At 47.8% G+C, this 18,588-nt stretch overlaps 1 long non-coding RNA gene across 2 annotated transcripts in view; it reads right to left on the bottom strand.

The window, feature by feature from the left end:
• The window catches only part of LOC136576258 (uncharacterized), a 38,923-nt gene extending 22,849 nt beyond the window's left edge, over positions 1-16,074 (bottom strand). Inside the window, exons 1-2 of one of the 2 annotated variants that reach the window (XR_010786326.1) lie at positions 15,608-16,074; positions 2,272-2,381 (exon numbers count right to left, since the gene is read on the bottom strand). This is a non-coding gene — a long non-coding RNA (uncharacterized lncRNA). Of the gene's footprint in view, positions 1-2,271; positions 3,263-15,607 lie in introns of those variants that run through there. The other variant, XR_010786325.1, reaches the window with a different exon arrangement.
• Between the last annotated feature and the right edge of the window lie 2,514 nt (positions 16,075-18,588).

Here is an 18,588-nt window from a genome sequence, read left to right as displayed (position 1 = left end):
CAATAGGTGGCACTGCAGAGGTATTGTTCCATCTACCTTATTTGCATATATTTCCCGGAGGAGCATGGGTGGTCTTATAAGTCACCTCACTCACCTTCTAGGTGCTCTCCCTAAGGAGTGATAATACCCCTCCCAACATAAGAATGTGAAACACTTAACAAGAAGCTCATGCTTCCCAATGATGAGGTGCCTGTCTAAACAGGCTGCACGAGCACGAACGAGCTGCTGATGACATAATCAGCTTCTTCACTCGGGCAAACTAGAATGGTGAGATTCTCGTTTGGTGTAAAGGGGCCGTTAGACTTGTTTGCACACCGGTGAATTTGTCTAAGGGTGCGTTCACACGAGCGTAGGCGTATTTACGTTCGCACGAGCGCAGCGTATAATCGCCGGAAAGAACGTTTTTCGCCGATCACGACCAGAGCTAGAAAGCGTATTTTCGTTTGTTCCTACTTTTCAAACGGTCTTTTCGGCCATCGAATATGCGTTGGCGCGTATTTCGGTCGCATATGTTCCGTTTTTTTTTCAGGTTGCCGTTTTTACGCGCCGTAAAATTGCCCGTGCGAACGAATACATTGGAAACCAATGCCTCAGATGGTCACGTTTATACGATTGGGCGCAAAAACGCACCGTTTATGCGCTCGTGTGAACGCACCCTAATGAATAGAGTTCTTGTGACTACAGTCAGATGGCTAGTGGGAAATGGGGTAGTAAAAAGGGTTGTCCAGGATTAGCAAACCATAGGTGCTTTCTTCCAAAAACAGCGCCACACTTATCCATAGGTTGTGTCTGGTATGGCAGCTCAGCTCCACTGAAGTAAATGAAGCTGAGCCACAGTGCCTTCTGGAAGATAGTAGCCATAACTTTCTAAAACCTCTTTGAGAAGTAGAAGACTGAGAATCTCGAAAGATACAGCAAAGCTCAGGATTGCAGGTTCAGGGGTCCAGATGACAAATGTTTGCTCTGGGCATTCCTCATAGATTACACATCAGTCACCACCCCCACTCTACAAATGGAGGCACTGCCAATGTCTAATAGTGAGTGGTTTTGTTAATTTTTTGCTAACCATGTTGCCTACCAGTTTATTAACCCTTTCTTTTGTACTAACTGTAGGAATTCACACAGATTCTGGAGTATACAGAATTAAAACTGATATATTTCCACATTCCACAGCTAAAAATACCATAAAATTATATAGATACAAGTAATGGGAGCGACAATCCACTGCAGCAGATTTAGCTACGTTTTTAGCAGAATGCAAAAATATTCCGCCCCTTCGAAAATGACCTATTGAGTAAGGCCTCGGTCACACGGGCGTTTTTTCGCGCGATTTGCGGATCGCATGACGGATGCGCATCCGCAAATCGCTTGACCGTGGCCGACGATTCGCCGAAAAATCTGGAGCTAGCAGCGTTTTCGGCAAAACAGCCCAGCGCTGCCCGCTATCCTCTGCCACAGCTGTGGCAGAGGAGAACGATGTTCGCCCATTGAATTCAATGGAGCGGGCAATACAGCCGGCTCCATTGAAAGCAATGGGCTGCCGGTGAGCGCGGGATGAATTTTCGGGAAGGGCTTAAAAATATAAACCCTTCCCTGAAAACCATACTAAAATGTGTAAAAAAAAAATAAAAGTATACTCACCTTTCCCCTGCAGACGGAGTTCAGCCGCGTCCGGCCGGCAGTTCTCCTGAACTGTTCTGTGTAGTATTCAGCAGGCAGGGATTTAAAATGTTACAGCTGTGGCAGAGAAGAATGATCTTTGTAGTATATGTTCTCAATGGGGTCGGCGCTGCTGCCCCTGGCCCCGTTGAGCGCATATATAGAACACAAGGAATCGCAGAATGCAGATAGGCGCGTTCTGCGAATCGTTATGTCCTATAATTTATCGCAAATCCGCATAAAAAGCGGACATGTGACCGATCTCATTGCGAAGCATTGGGTGTATATATGCGCGGATCGCATGCGCAAATCGCGCGAAAAACCGCCTGTCTGACCAAGGCCTTAATCTAGTTTTTTGTTAAATATATTTTGTAAGAATTCCTGTGATTTTTTTTTTTTTGCAATGTCAGGATCTATATTTTTTATCCTAATATCCTGCAGTTTTCACAATGACCACAGAGCCTAATAATAGTCTGACACTTCCTGTTCTGTAGAGAAAACGTCCCAGCAGTCATCTAATTGTCCTCACAGGCAGGATTACGGTGAAAGGCAACATCTATATTTAGATAACATAGGATCCACCATTCATGATAAATAATGATTACAGCTCACCTCCTCCTCCTCTCTGCACAGGTTACAGAGCATGCCTAGAACACTCTCCCATAGAAGCCAACAGGTTCTCTCCTGGCCATTGTGTGAATGGCCCATAAGGTTGCCATTAACTGCAGCTCAGGCAAGATGGCCGAACCCAAAGTCATGCAAAGACAAAAGAGTAAAAAATCTAGAATCAGCAAATATAAACAAATTTGAAAAATGGAAAATGTTTCACTGTCTGTTTTTTAAAAACTTCTGCACCAAAGTCTGCATCTATGCATGCGGGTAATAGGAGTGGAAATCTGCAGTAGCTCCCTTTTTAGCTGTGTGAAAGGACCTTTTACATGGGCAGACCAGTTGTCCATACAATCACTGAATGACAATGTAACAAGTCCATCGGTGCTCATTTAAAGGACTACACACAGCATGAGAATTGCCTGAACAGATGGCTGCATGAACAATCATTTACGATCGCTTGCGCAGCAGTTTGTTTCCATGTTTGTCAGCAGCCATCTTCAGTTTACACTAGTGGATGTGCTGCCCAGCGTTGGCTTGTTTCTTGGCTCATCACAGTTCTATTTACATGGGCTAATAGTTGGGACCGAAGGTTTGTATAATTATTCATTAAAGGGGTTTTCCAGGGAGAATACTACTGATGACTTATTCTCAGGAATGGCTGTGATTGGTTCATCGAGCGCTGGCTCTGATTGGCTTAGCCGCGGTGCTCGAGAACCAATCACAGTCAGTGCTTCCTGGGGGTGGGGATTTTGAACCTCCAAGCCAGGAAGCGCTTTCTGAGAGCTACAAGCAAGTCCGCCAGAGCTGAAGAGGAGACGAGCGGCAGACCTGACAGCGGCTATTAGGTGATGTATTTTTTTTATTTTAATGCAGCCAGGGCTTATTTTTGGAGTAGAACTTACATTTCAAGCCCCCCAAAAATCCCAGCAAAAGAGTGCTACAAAGTCGCACAACTTCGTAGCGAAACAAAATCGCGATATCACTGCGAGAAAACGCAGCAATATCGCACAGAACACAGGTGAGATATCGCTGTGATTTTCTCGCAGCAATATCACTGTTGCTCATGTAAAAGAGGCCTTATAATGGTGGTATCTACTTATGTGGTAGAGGGATCTTTGGGGCCCTTAAGGCTACAGGACCCAGTAGCAACTGCTACTTCTGCACCCCTATAGCTATGTCCCTACTTGCGGCCACTACAAAGCTTAATATTAATTTTATTGCAGTGTTTTTTAGACAATGTCTAACGCTGTTATTAGATTACTTTAAGGTTAATTTCACATTGGAGAGCGCAATATCGGGCCATGAGATCCTTCAGATGAGTGTAAGCACAGAGACGTTTGCAATAGCTCGACTTTCTGCACTGTGAATGTTGCAGTATCACGCACGTATCTGCGCTTTTTTTTTTATAAATCAATATTTATTGGTTTTAGAATAAACACAGATATACATAACAAACATATATCAAAGAAGGGGTACAAATATAAACCATAAAGGCACAGGTGCGCCTCCCCCGTGAGTTCTGGAGCAAGATATAACGTAACTCTCAATACATCTACAGGCTGGGGGGGGGGGGGGGCACTTAAAGGAGATGTCTCGAGGAAGCAGTGAATTTTTTTTTTTGCCCAGTCCCCCTAATTAAGCATACATTATTAAGCCCCCCTGTAAATGACTTTTCTAGCTGGTTCGTACTTACCGTTCCAGCGTTTCAGCAACTTATAAAAGTTTCCCCAAGATGGCCGCCGTCTCTTTTCCCGTCGCTTGCTGCAGCCCGACGTGCGCGCTCCCGAGACGCTGCCAGCTGTGTCTCCATGGCAACCAGACGCCCCGCAGCCGCCGACCAGTCACCCACAGCCAGGCAGCAGGTAACCGACGCTAGCCCCTGGCTCCCCAGCGCTACGCTCCCGGCTCCCCAGCGCTAGACCCTGACAACAGACGAAGGCCCCGGAGCCCAGCGCTAGGTTCCGGAGCCCAGCGCTAGGCCCCGGAGCCCAGCGCTAGGCCCCGGAGCCCAGCGCTAGGCCCACGGAGCCCAGCGCTAGGCCCCCGGAGCCCAGCGCTAGGCCCCCGGAGCCCAGCGCTAGGCCCCCGGAGCCCAGCGCTAGGTTCACCTGGGCTCCGGAACCTAGCGCTGGGCTCCGGAACCTAGCGCTGTGGCCCGGGACCTTCACCTGTTAGAGAAGATCACCCCCCGACCCATCACTTACCTGGGCGGCTTCTCGGGGCTGCTGGGCTGGGCTTCTCCGCTGGGCAGCTCCAGTTTCTGCACCTTCCTCTAACAGAGGATGGTACAGAATGGCCGCTCCAGCGCGCTCCCGAGCAGTGACAGCTCGTCTGCGCATGCGCAGAAGAGCTGTAGCGGGGAGCACACTGAAGCGGCTCGTGCTGAAAGGAGAAGACCGGACTGCGCAAGCGCGTCTAAAAAAGCAAGCTGCCAGCGAATTTAGACGGAACCATGGAGACGAGGACGCTAGCAATGGAGCAGGTAAGTGGAATAACTTCTGTATGGCTCATATTTAATGCACGATGTATGTTACAAAGTGCATTAATATGGCCATACGGAAGTGTATAACCCCATTTGGTTTCGCGAGACCACCCCTTTAAGCGAGAAGAGAGGGGTATGTGGACCCCTTCTTGAGTGTGAGGCTGTAACTGAGGTGAGATAGCTATAGGTTGCGCTCAGCCGCCTCTTAGATACAGACAGTACAAGACAAACAGTCGGGGGAGTAAATTACAGAGTAGTGGGGAAGGGAAGAGAGGGGAGGGGTGGGGAGAGATGTGGTAGGAAAGGGGAGGGGAGGGGTACTGCACTTCCAGAGTAGATCCGTGTCTCGTTGTGCCGTTTGATCGTATGCGCGATCAAAAGGTCGCCCGATATCTTCCCTCTTTAGAGCTAAGGGGAGCAAACGGCGTTTCGGGGATCAACCGCCACACAGGGGAACCAGGAGGAGGGTTCAACTGCAGAGGACTAGAGTGCCTGGGTCACGAGTCCGCTTTCCTAATTTCCTGCCAGGGTTCCCAGATCTTCAAGAATCTATCATGTGTTCCGTTTGACCAGCTTGAGAGCTCCTCTAAATTCGCTAACCTATCAACTTTGGACCTCCACAGGGCCATCGTCGGAGGGTCCCTCTGCTTCCACAAAAGTGGAATAAGAGATTTGGCAGAGTCGATCAGCAGGGCGACAAGCTTGTGCTTGTACGGGTGGAAGGCAGGGGTAGGTCTCCACAGGAGGACCACATCTGGGGAGAGCACTAAGTCTGGTAGGAGTTTTTTTAACACGATTTCCAAATCCTTCCAGAAAGGAATGATATTCGGGCAATCCCACCAAATATGAAGGTAGGAGCCTGTGGAACTCCCACATCTCCAGCACATGTCCTCCGCCACCAAATTATGGTCATGCAGCCACTGCGGGGTCCTGTACCACCGCGCCAGGAGCTTGTAATGTGACTCCTGGGCGGTGACGGAGGGGGAGAGCCCGAAAGCTGTCTTCAAAATCGCTTTGGTCTCGCTTTCTGAGAGGGAAATGTGTAGCTCCTTCTCCCAGGAGAAGAGGAAGGTAGGTTTCCCAGACGAGGGGCGGGAAACGAACTTTTTGCGGATGAGAGAAATTTTCCTCAAAGAGGGGTTAGGGAAGATGCCAATTGCGGTTTCAAGAATCTGCGCTTTTTGCTCTGTTTTTTACACTGCCAAAGAACCATTCACATCGACGCAGGACACACCCGCACCGTGATTTTAATAGCTGTGCAGCCTTAATTAGTCATCGGTGTGGTGATTTCCCTGTGAAATTCCACAGTTCATCGCACAATTTCGCAGGGATCAGATGTGCAATTACAACCCCATAGACTCCTACGGTGCCTTTAGTGTGCAAATGTGCACAAAAATAGAGCATGTCACAAAAGTGAGAATGAACCCGTTGAAAACAATGGGTTCTATTTTTCGCGCAATGTGTGCACTGATTTTGCGTGTGCAAACATTAGTAAGTAGAGATGAGCGAGTATACTCGCTAAGGCACATTACTCGAGCGAGTAGTGCCTTAGCCGAGTATCTCCCCGCTCGTCTCTAAAGATTCGGGGGCCGGCGGGTGACAGGTGAGTTGTGGCGGGGAGCGGGGGAGAGAGAGATCTCCCCTCCGTTCCTCCCCGCTCTCCCTCGCTGCTCCCCGTCCCCTGCCAGCACCCGAATCTTTAGAGACGAGCGGGGAGATACTCGGCTAAGGCACTACTCGCTCGAGTAATGTGCCTTAGCGAGTATACTCGCTCATCTCTATTAGTAAGCCCTACTCCAGTAATATAGCGGTCTACATAAGGCCTAAGGCTTTATTCACACGGCCAACAGCGAGTTGCACCGGAGATGGTCATTTACAACTTGCATCGAACAGTATATGGACACCCCGTCCTCGGGCTAACCGATGCGCGGGACACCACACATTACCTGTACTGTTCTCGTCTGAGCATTGGACAAGAATAGAACTTGCAGCAACTTTTCAAACTCGGACTAATGGTCCGAGAGAAAAATCGTTCCTGTGAATGAACCCATTCAAATGATTGGCTTCTTTTCCCATGAGAATTTTGTCCAACTTGGAATCAGCCAGAACTCGCACGGGTAAATGGCTCATGTAAATACACCCTAAAGGGTACATGCTCATGAGCATTAGTTGGGAGCTTGCTCTCTAAACAACCTTTGAGTATGCAAAAAAAATTCAGCCGTAATGATTATTATGGAGGATAATACTTTGAAGTGAAAAGAAACCGGATCCTGCTCACTAGAGCCTAAAATTAAAATATACCAAAACCGTGACGCATAGGGTTCTTCATATCAGCCAGACTCTACAATGTTACGGATGTTCTATGATCTCATCTGATAGTGTTGTGAATAAGTCAGGTTTGAAGGCTGAGTAATTTCGGATTACATTTAAAATGCTAATAATTAACTTGATTTTTTTGGAAATCTATTTAACCACAGTGAAATTGGCACAAAAACAGAAAATGGCTTGTTTTCTTCATTTAGTTTCACTGCAGTATTACTCATACAGCTGGCTAGTCAATTGGAACCTGATTAGCCACTCCTAGCTGTTTCCTAGTCGTACCTTAAACTTTTACTAGAATATCAGTGTAAGCATGCATGCCACGTGTGTGGCTGCCACGCGTATTTGAGCTGTATGAAGTATGGGCTGGAGAAAGTATGACACAGTTTGACCATGGCAGTTGGACAGGGTAGGAGACAGGTAGGCCTCAAACTCTGTCTAAATACTTCACACTTCTAAGCTATCGCTAATGCTGTCACCTCTGTTCTCATCCTTGCTCTTAGTTTCAGAACTTCTTTCAAGTGCCAACCTCTGGGGCACTCTATTCACATTAGCCCCTTTCTCCTGTCTTCACCTATGCACAGCTCGCGTGCACTCTTTACCTTCTTGCTTAGCCTCAAACCCCCTATTGCCACAAACAAACATAATAGTCGCCCTCATAAATCTCCTAGTCATCTGCTAACCCTCACTATCCTGCTGCTACTAGCTGCTGGGGATATCTCTCCCAATCCTGGCCCACCCTCAACTGCTCCTAGCTATCATCCCCTACCTGACTCACTAATAAAATCCCCAAGCCCAACTGCTAGCCCATGCATACCCTCCCCTGACTCCTTTAAATGTGCACTCTGGAACTGCCAGTCAGCATGTAATAAACTCCCCACCATCCACAACTTTTTTACTGCTCATTCTTTAAATCTGCTTGCTCTAAAAGAAACGTGGATAAGCAGTCTGACACGGCCTCCCCTGCTGCACTGTCTTACAATGGTCTGCAGTGGTCCCATACTCTGAGACCAGATGACAGGCATGGCGGAGGAGTAGGTGCTCTTCTCTCCCTGAAATGTACCTACCAGGTCATCCCCCCTGTACCCTCACTCACTTTTCCATCATTTGAGGTACATATGCTACGGCTTTTCCATCCGCTGTCCATGCCAGTAGCAGTTATCTACCGCCCCCCAGGTGCTCCTCGCCTGTTTTTGGACCACTTTTCTGCCTGGCTCCCCCACTTCCTATCCTAAGAAATTCCAACCCTCATCTTAGGTGATTTTAACATCCCCACTAATGACCCCAACTCCCCATCTGCCTCTCAGCTTCTTTCACTCACCTCCTCCCTTGGTCTCTCTCAACTCACAGCCTCTCCCACTCACAGGGATGGCAACACTCTACATCTGGTCTTCCTCCATCTCTGCTCTGCTTCCAACTTCACTAACTCCCCTCTCCTGCTCTCAGATCATAACCTCCTCTCTTTCTCTGTCACGCTCCCTAACATCTCTCCAGACCCACCTACCGTACGTACAGGAACCTTAAGGCCATTCACACCCAGAACTTTGCTGAATCCCTACAGTCCTCTCTGTCCCCTATCTCTCCCCTCTCTTACCCCAACCTGGCTACCGCTCACTACAACACCACTCTCAAACATACCCTGGATGAAGCGGCACCCCCCATGACCCGAGCCATCCGATGTAGAACGTGGCAACCCTGGCTCACACCTCAAACGCGCTTTATCCGGTGGTGCTCTAGAAGTGCTGAACGTCCACAGACTTCCTCCACTACAAATTCATGCTCAGAACCTACAACCTTGCCCTCCACAATGCCAAACAAGTCTACTTCACCTCTCTAGTCTGCTCACTATCGCACAACCCTAAACGGCTCTTTGATACTTTTCACTCCCTTCTCAGCCCTAAACCGCAGCCAGACTGAGCGCCCCTTTAATTTGAACTTCTCATTCCCACCTCCAGCAGCAATGGTCCTCTGGAACACACTACTTAAGGCTACCCGAGCAATCCAGGACTCGCAGAACTTCAGGCGTGCTCTAAAAACGCACCTCTTCAGGGATGCATACCGCATTTCCTAAACAAACCCCTCTGTACTCCGCCTGATAACATGCTCCCTGACCTATTGACTGCAATCCCTGCTAGCCATCATAAACCGCTCCTGCAGTCATACCGTTTCTGGCGTCACACGGCTAAATGTCTGACCATTGTCTATGTGTATAGCATCCATCACTCTCCACCTCGCCATACCGTGCACATCTCCAGCCCCTTTACCTTGTGTATCACCCCATTACCTGTAGTATGTAAGCTCGTTGGAGCAGGACCCTCACCCCTATTGTTTCCATCAACTGATTACTATGTAACCGTGGTTCTGTAATTTTTGTATTTTTTGTCTTTCTGTATTCCCCCTGTCTATGTAAGCGCTGCGGAATATGTTGGTGCTATACAAATAAAGTTTATTATCATACACTCATTGTGAAAAAAATCCATCCCCAGAAAGGAGTTGTCGGACTCTAATGGAACTTTCTCTGTGTTGTAACATTGATATAAGTGCAGCGACCGAGACGCGAAGCACAACACTGAGGCGATGGCAGGGTAGAGATGGCAGTTGTCACTGTGGCTCTACCAAACTCCTCCCCAGAAGGATGTGTACAGCCTGAGCCAAGGCACCACTAGGCCTCTTCCAGGCAACACTGGGACAGCGGTTACCTGTATAGTGGTGTAGTGGACTTGAGAAGTTGTCACTTGTGACGCCACCGTTCCCTCACACCGCTGGTTGTCCGGCTGGAAAAATAACACGGTTATAGTTGAATACTTCGATCACTGGGAACGGGCAGTGATTGCAACTTGACTTCTTTTAAGGAAATTTTCACACACCAGTGCAGGAGGAACAGTTAAGCAAGGCCAGGAAGGAGAACACAGGATGACAACAGGCCGACAGTCTGAGTTATCTGTACGACTCCACTCCTGGACAGACTCAATGGAGGTGGACAAAACACTCTGCTGATACTCACTTAAGATTAGTAGCTTGAACACTGCACGGCTGGCTCCTTCTTCCACTCACTCTCAAGGTAGGTGTCCTGGGATAGGAACATCAGGATACCTCTCCTTGGCTTCCATTCTTCATCACATGAGGGTTGAAGGTACCCCCATGTGGCCGGCACTCTCCCTCCACACTCTACCGTTGAAGCAATGGAACTCCCTCTTGCAATCACATATATATCATACAACACCACGTGACAAGACAATTGGTTACAATTTCTAGACATATCCCAGCCATTCGCAGACATTAACCTCTTACATGCTGCAGCTGTGCAATACACATAACTAGAGACAAGACAATTTGCACAGTGATCCACACTGAAGACATGACATGTATGACAATTATGGAGGGGCCAGATATATAGACTTCGGGCCGCTACATAAGTAAGTGATTACAATATCAGAGCAAAAGGGTCATTTATTGCGGAAAACTGATCCCTTGAAGGGATGCTCTAGTACCCTGTTGTACCACTTTTAGCTTGGATACAAGATGTGATATGGGGTGGGCATGGAGGCTCTAGTACCCTGTTGTACCATCTCTAGCTTGGATACAAGATGTGATATGGGTAAGCATGGAGGCTCTAGCTTGGATACAAGATGTGATATAGGCGGGCATGGAGGCATACATGTTCCATATGATATCCTGCGGCATTTCAGTCCACAGTTGCTGTAACTGAGCCTCTAGATCACGCAAACTTGTAGGCTGTTAAACTTGGTGTTCCAGATGGTCCATGCCTGTACTATTGGCAATAAATCCAGGAATCGGGCAGCTACGGAAGTATGGCAATGTTGTGGAGACATTCCTGTGACCCCCTTACTGTGTGAGGCCCATGGAAGCCCTGACATGAGAGACAACACATGTGGCTGCAGGATGTTCTGAACATATTCCTGAGCTGTCACTGAAACCTCATACCACCACTAGGGGTGACTAACTATCATATGCAATGACCCCCCCAGACCATCACACCAGCAGTGAGAGCAGTGTGCCACTCCACATTAAACACAGTTTTGAGGTGCTCACCACTAGATCTCCAGACATGATCACGGCCATAATCCATTCCCAAACTAAACCTGAATTTGTCACTGAAGGCAACTCTGTTCCACTTCATAGCAGTCCAGTTTTGTCCTTCATGACATCATTGCAAACAAAGGCAATGGTGGGTGGCTGTCAAAGGCAGTTCAATTAATAGGTGCCATAATACAAAATGTCCTTCAGCCATGTTCCTGAAAATGATTCTGACAGACACGGACCTGTAACAATGGTGCTACTTGTCTCTGGATGGTGGACAATGAAACAGTTGGAGCTGTTTGTGCTTGTTGGACGATCAGATGATCCTTTCTACTGTTGATCTGTCAAGGGCGTCCTGAGCCTGGTTGCCTGGTGTGTGTGCTGTCACACATCCACTAGTCCCAACATTTCCTATCGGTCTGGCCAGAAATGCCCTGGTGGTGGGCAGTTTGTGGACATGACCATCCATCTTCTTGCATTTCAAAAATGCGCTCCTCTCAACCTCTGTTAACTGGGCAAAATCTCTTTGATTGCGTTGTAGAGGCGTCTACTGGTCAACAAGCTCTGCACAAGAGGAAAAAGAGGTCACTACACACAAGGAACCTCTGAGAGCCTTTCTATTTGCCAAAGGTGGAATCACTATTAGGGCTTCAGGTGGCAAGACCGTTCATCTAATCACACCACAACTCTAATCATTTGTATGTCACCCTAAGATTTAACTGCATGCCAAGTTATGCAGCAAAACAAGAACTCGTTCTAGTCGCTTGATTTTTAATTATTTTTTTGCAAAGAGTGTATTTGCGAAAAATTGTCTTCCTGCAGCATTCCTTAGTGGACCTTTCACACCGGTGGAATTTTTCTGCATTCCGCACTGCATGCCGCAGTAAATACCACACCAGAATTCACATGGCTTTACACGGATTTTGATGCAGAATGAAAATGGTTTAGTTCTGCCGACAATTCTATATCAAAATCGCAGTGTGGACAATCCTGGTGGCTAAATCTTTACCATTTACCTTTGAAAGACTACACATTGACCATAATGGCAGTTTCCTTATACTGCAGGGCTCCTTCAGTGGGTAACTCCTAACCATAGCTAATGTTTATATATCTCCCTCAGCTGATATTCAAGTGTTGCATGATATCATGGCTAGAGTGGTGCTCCTGGACGAAGCCCTATTAACACTGATGGGAGGTTTTAACCAACGTAAGGACCCGATATGGGACCATCTATGCCAGACGACATCGTGGGAACCTAACTACTAACATGGGCCTCTTCCTACCTGCTGGAGGACATGTGACATTTGAAACACGCACATGATACTGCATATTCTTGCCACTCAGTGCCGCATGGCTCTTTTTCCAGAATAGATTTGTGTTTTGGGTCCCCAGAGTGTCTTCCCGTGGTGTGCAATCTCTCTTACCTACCTCAAGGTATTTCCGATCACTCACCACTTCAGCTAGTTCTCAATTTGAGGTTGGGGGGGAGGAACTCGTCTCCCATGGAAGCTTAGTCCCTTAAGGGTAGATCAACAGGATGTCTGATCAAAAGGCAGAGACCTATTGGAGAGTTAATGCTGCTTTGGTGTACGAGTCTTTGGTCTGGGAGGCCTTCAAGACCTTTAGCAGTGGGTCTTTTGCGGTAGCTATCTCTGTCCATAGATAGTACCTACAACAGGATAGACTTAGCTTGGAATGCCGCCTCTCTGAGGCAGAGGCTTGCTATGCTGCGGATCCCACCAAAGCCAACCACAAAACAGTTGAGTATTAGCTTATCTTGCTAGTGAAGACTGTGCTATACCCACAATTGTGGTGGTCTGGGATGTGTCCGAAGCTATGGTCACTGACCCTGAGCTTATTAATAATACATTTACCAATCTTTACACAACTCTGTAAATGTCTACACTCAATTACCCCGGAGAGGACCTAAGCACTTATCTCAACATTATTACATTCCCGAGATTGCCCCAGAGTAGTGTGACTATGCTAGATGAGACTCTAGAGTTAGAGGAGATAGTAGAGGCTATCCGATCCTTCCTGAAAAAAAAATCCCCGGGCCTGGACGGACTCCCTATAGAGTGGTACAAAATCCACAATGAGACTTGGGGGTTTTGGTGCAAAATTCGCAATGGCGGATTAAGGTGGGGATTTTTGGTGTAGAACGTGGAAAAGTTCCAGCCATGGGAAAGGTCTCTTAAAGGGAACCTATCATGACCTTTTGAGCCCCATAAACTATGTTATGGGGCTCAAAGGTCAGTGTTTGGGGAGTCCAGGTAGCATTGTATCATACTCACAGGAAGCCATATGCCAGTGCTGTGTCCCTGTGAAGTTACCATGCGCACACATGTGACTCTTTTCAGCTCCCTCAGTACGCACACTCTCCCATCCTCCTCTATGTGCGCATAGCAACTTTGCAGAGACACAGCGCTGGAACAGGGCGTCTGATGAGTATGAAATGCTACTCCCTGTATCTTGAGCCTCATACGTAATTATAAATGGGTCATGACAAGTTCCCCTTAGCGCTTTCCAATCCACTGTCTGACCCCTGAAGACATTATCATTTAAGGCTGCACAACTCCGATGTTGGAAGACGTCCGTCAGGGTTCTCTTACTGTATATTGCCAGCCTCTCTCCTGTCGGAGCCTATCCAACGTGTCACCTCATGCAGTACTGGCTTTAGCCAGCATATAGCACCGTTGTATGACAGCAGAAAAAGAGTAAGCCCCCTAGGAAAACCAGGATACAAATTGGATTGGAAAGGGTTAAAATGGTCATACACATTAAATGCAGCATTTGTCATAATTGCCAACTTTTTAGGAAGCACATGCAGTAGGTGCTTACATAAGCCCTGCTCCTAAATCTAAAAAACAGTCATAACAGTCACCGCTGAGACCCCCAGCAATTCTGAGAATGGATGCCCCTTATACCCCTCTCCTTCTCACTATGGGCTTATAGCGAGGAGTAGATTCAATGGAGCAGCAGTTGAGCATGTGCTAGGCTGCTCCATTTATCATCAACGGGATTGCAGAAATGGACGAGTACTTGTACTGCACATGCTCAGCCTCAGAGACAGAAAAAATGCCACTACTAGAGCATGCTGTGTTCTAGGCAAGAAAGGCCACAAACCCAAAATATGCACCGAACGTGAGTACGAATGCAACAAACAAGACACTGGGGCTTATTTACTATTAAAAATTGGACAGCTCTCTGGCTCAAATTGCACCAGAAAACTGTCATATATGCCACGTGGTACATTTAACCCCTTTCCAATCCAGTGTCGGACCTCGTCCAACATTAAGATTTCCCTGCTCTCCAATGGCAGAGGCTGATCTGCATATGTATGTAACAGTATATAGGACAATGCGAACGAGAATCGGGAATCTAAACCTCACTAGCTCGTTCCGTTGGGCAAATGAGAATCGTTAAATTCTTGGCCTGTGTAAAAAGGCCATTAGACTAGACAGTCTTAACCCTTTGCAATCCCATTTTGGATTCAGGGTTTCCTAGTTGGCTTTCTCTTTCTGTCATTTTACAATGGCGCCATCTGCTGGCTAGAGCCAGTACTGCAGTATGGGACATGCTGGAGAGGTCCCAAACAACTTAGCGGCCAGTAATATAGAGTAAGAATATCCTGCCGGACATCTTCCGACATCAGAGCTGTACAGCCTTCAATCAGAATGTCTTTAGGCGTCAGACAGTGGATTGGAAAGGGTTAAAACTTGACAGATTTATCATTAGCAGATCGACTGTGATAAATCTGGTGCATTTTAAGGCTGGATTTACAAGAGTGTATATCGGCCGATGTTTTTACGGCTGGCCAATATACACTACCATCTGATGCATTGGATTCCAATGTATGAGATCACACAGGTGTATTTCCGCGGCGTAAAAGCGCCCAGCCGGCCAACATAGCACCCGGCGTTTTATGTCAGCGTATGGGAGCCTATGACAGCGGCCGGAGAAGGGAGGTGGGAGGGGGTTTAGCAGCATGACTGCTAAACTCTCTCCCCCTTCTCTCCTCCTCTCTCCTCTGGCTGTTTGCAATGGGAGGGATGGGATGGGGGCGGAGCTAAGCCCATTGCTGGCTGCAGACAAGGGGCAGGGAGGGAGCACCCCCTCCCATTGCAAACAGCCAAAGGGGAGATTAGAAGCAGAGAGCCGGTAAGGGGGAGGGAAGGGGGAGACAGCTTAGCAGAGCTAAACTGTTTCACCCTTCCCAATGGCATGGTGGTCTCGGCGTACATGCACCGGGCCTGTGCTGTCTGAACGAGCACACACACATTAGATTTATGCACCTAAGTATAAGCATCCTTATTGTAATTTGGTGATATGATGAGGGTGTATGAGTCAGCACTGCGTTCACGACTTGGCTCTCTTGGGGGACACACCTCTGCCCTGTGGGATTGTGGGAGTGGTGCTCAGTAGGTATATTGTCCGCATATTTTGGAAGCACTTTAAGTTTAGCCTGTAAATAGATACTGTAATTAAGCTCACCGGATATCAGTCAGTTGAACATCTCAATAAGAACGAGCCTTTTGTTTCTTCGGTTTTATTCTGGCGGGCCCAGTTATGTGTCTTTCCAATAGGAGACATGAAAGCCGCAGCACTCAACACGGCAGATCTGGAAACAGCAGCTTCTTTATTCCATGCTGGACATACAGACAAGCAGGGAGGGCAGACGGGTGCAATAGAAGGCCACAGCCGGTTTGCATAGTTAGACGCTTCTTCAAGTCTTATTAAGCACCAGTTAAAAAGTTTAAAAAGTTTGTGATAGAAAACATTCATTCACCTGGAATATTGTGTAACTGTGATAGAGAAGAGGTGGTGCAGGCGGCATCTGTCAGCAACATGCAGTCAGAGGGTTGAGCTCATCGTGGTCCTACCTTGACATTCCTGGAGAGTTTGAGATTCATTTGTGCATTTCAAGTGCTATAGCAAGAATTCTTAAAGGGGTTGTCCCATTTCTATTTTTTTGCTGCAGGGAGCAGACAGTTATAACATTGTGCAGTAGTCCAGGTTGGTACCGCAGTCCCATTCACTTCAATATGACTCAACCTGCAGTACTAAGCCAGGTCATTGTAAAACGTACTACTTCCTGCAAAACTGCTAAAAGTGGGACAATCCCTATAGGGACTGTATGGGTCTGTTCATAAGGTTCTGAAATACTTGACTAGGTACAACGGAGTCATCGCTGTGACCTCTTACCCCCCTACCCCTTTTAACCCAGCTTATCTAAAATAAACACCGACAACTTCTTTTGGATTAAATTTGGCCACAGCAGCCAATTTATTAAACATACAACAATAAATCCTGAATAACACTTTTAACCCTGATCCTAACTAATATGGAGAGATCCTTGGAGTTCCCAACAAAACTATCTGTCGCCTCACCAACCAAGGAAAATAGGTGTTACTGTCTCCCGTCTCCTAAAAATCCTGACTCGGGAGACCCTATTTTCCAAACCACGCCTCCCGTCTCCAATCACCTGATTCAGGAGACTCGCCATTTACCTCGAGTCACCAACCTCCCGACCCCGAGGCTATCTAGCCATACCCCGGCTATCAACAACCACAACTTTAGCAGGTAACCCCCTGCCAAAAACAAGAGGCGACAGACCCACCTACAATTTAAAACTAACCAGAGGGGGGAGGAGGTAACTCTACTAACCCCTGCCTCCCCCCTTACCCCCTCGTATATTGACTCCAAGGACCCCTCCCTAACCGCCACAGCCAGCACGGCTTGAAACCTCAAGCCTGCGCCGCCCTCCACAACACCAAGGCGCGCTCCACTCCCTCCTGAACTGCCTCTAACCACAAATCCAAACCTATCTCATTTAAATGAAACCCATCTTACCTCCAATAATTCCCCCTGCCAGATTCCAGATCTATATGTCGCACCGCGACCCCCCCATTCCTTCCCACAAAGCGAGACACTTCTCTATTAAGTTTTATTCTCGCCTTGTCTAAGCCTCTTGCTGTCCGCACAAACTTCCATATCTGTCTTGGTACTATCTCCGACCACACCACCACCATCTTTTTATGCGCCGCTAACAGTCTCAGGATATCATACCTGATATCCCTCGATAAATCCCTAAAAGGCCTTTTCCCCAAATCATTCCCCCCTGCATGTATAACGACTATGTCCGGGGCCCTGTCTAAACCCACCATCCTCTCAAACTCCTGCAACACTTTGCACCAAGACATCCCTCTAATTCCCATCCATCTCAAGACCGCCTCTGCCCTAGGAAACCTCAACTGTCTCCCGTCCTGCCTTACGCTACCCCTCTCCGCCCCCCAATAAACATATGAGTGGCCCATAATCCACACTAACGCCGATTGTGGACCTGAAACAAAAAGGGAAAAAACAAAATTGACCAACACCCCTTATTTATAATTATACACCCCTTCCCCCCAACACTTTTACAGTAACTGGGGGCGAACATACAATTTATATCTCCCAGATTGCCACCTACCGATTTTCCTGATCGACTCGCCCGACAAACCTTGCGCCTGTGCCTCTGTAGCCGCCCCCACCCTGAACGAGTGTGTCCCAAATTGCGACTCATCTAACCCGAGCTCCCTCAGCGCCTTCTTAAAGATCGCTGTAAACTGGAAGCGTGACAAAAACTGGCCCCCCTCGTGCTGCAATAAAGGACCTGATCTCTTGCCCGCTACCCCACTATAGTTGACCCATGCCGTCACGGGGCACATTATTGACCCGTGAACCGTACCCAACCTAACCAACTGTCCCCGCCCAGCCTGATCTGTTTTAGATCGGCGAATGACCAACTCTAAATGGTCATCAACTTTCCTTACATCCCCCACCTGTAGACCTCCCCCAACCGATTTACTAGGGGAAACCAACTCCCCCACCCTAAATGCCCCGAAAAAGGCCAGTGAAAAAGCTAGCCTGAATAATGTTCTTTCGAACAACGCATCACAGAGGCCTTCCAGTACCCCCCCAATCCTTTCTAACAACTCAAACGAGACTGGCCTACGTAAATCAACCGTCCCTTTTCCTTTTTTAAAACCCTTCAACGCTTGTTTCACTAAAAAATTCTTCGTTATATCCCCCACCCCCCTTAACTTGCACCCAAACGCTACCCCTGCCATAAACCGGTTAACTCGTGACACTGAAACATTGTCCTGTTTTACCTTCCCCAACCAACTCAACAACGCCCCCACTCTATCCTCCTCCGCCTTTCCTACCCTAAGGTGTCCTACCCAACCTTCGCACTCCTGCCACGCTGCGATATACGCAGCTCTGGTACCCTGAGCCAGTGACCTCTCGATTAGGTGCCCCACTGCTCTCTTACCACACTCCAAAGATGAGACGGGCACGTCCTCCCTCGGTCCTCCGCCTGGGGGGCCAGGGTCCTGAATCGCTCCCACTGAAACCGAGAAAGAGCATCCGCGATTGAATTCTCAATCCCCGGTACATGCACCGCCACTATCCAAATGTTCAACTTCAATGTT

The sequence above is a fragment of the Eleutherodactylus coqui genome, chromosome 8 (genome assembly GCF_035609145.1).
Source record: "Eleutherodactylus coqui strain aEleCoq1 chromosome 8, aEleCoq1.hap1, whole genome shotgun sequence".
In the NCBI taxonomy this organism is placed as follows: Eukaryota; Metazoa; Chordata; class Amphibia; order Anura; family Eleutherodactylidae; genus Eleutherodactylus; species Eleutherodactylus coqui.
Note: the sequence above shows the minus strand (reverse complement) of the source record. Positions and strands in the feature narration are given on the sequence as shown.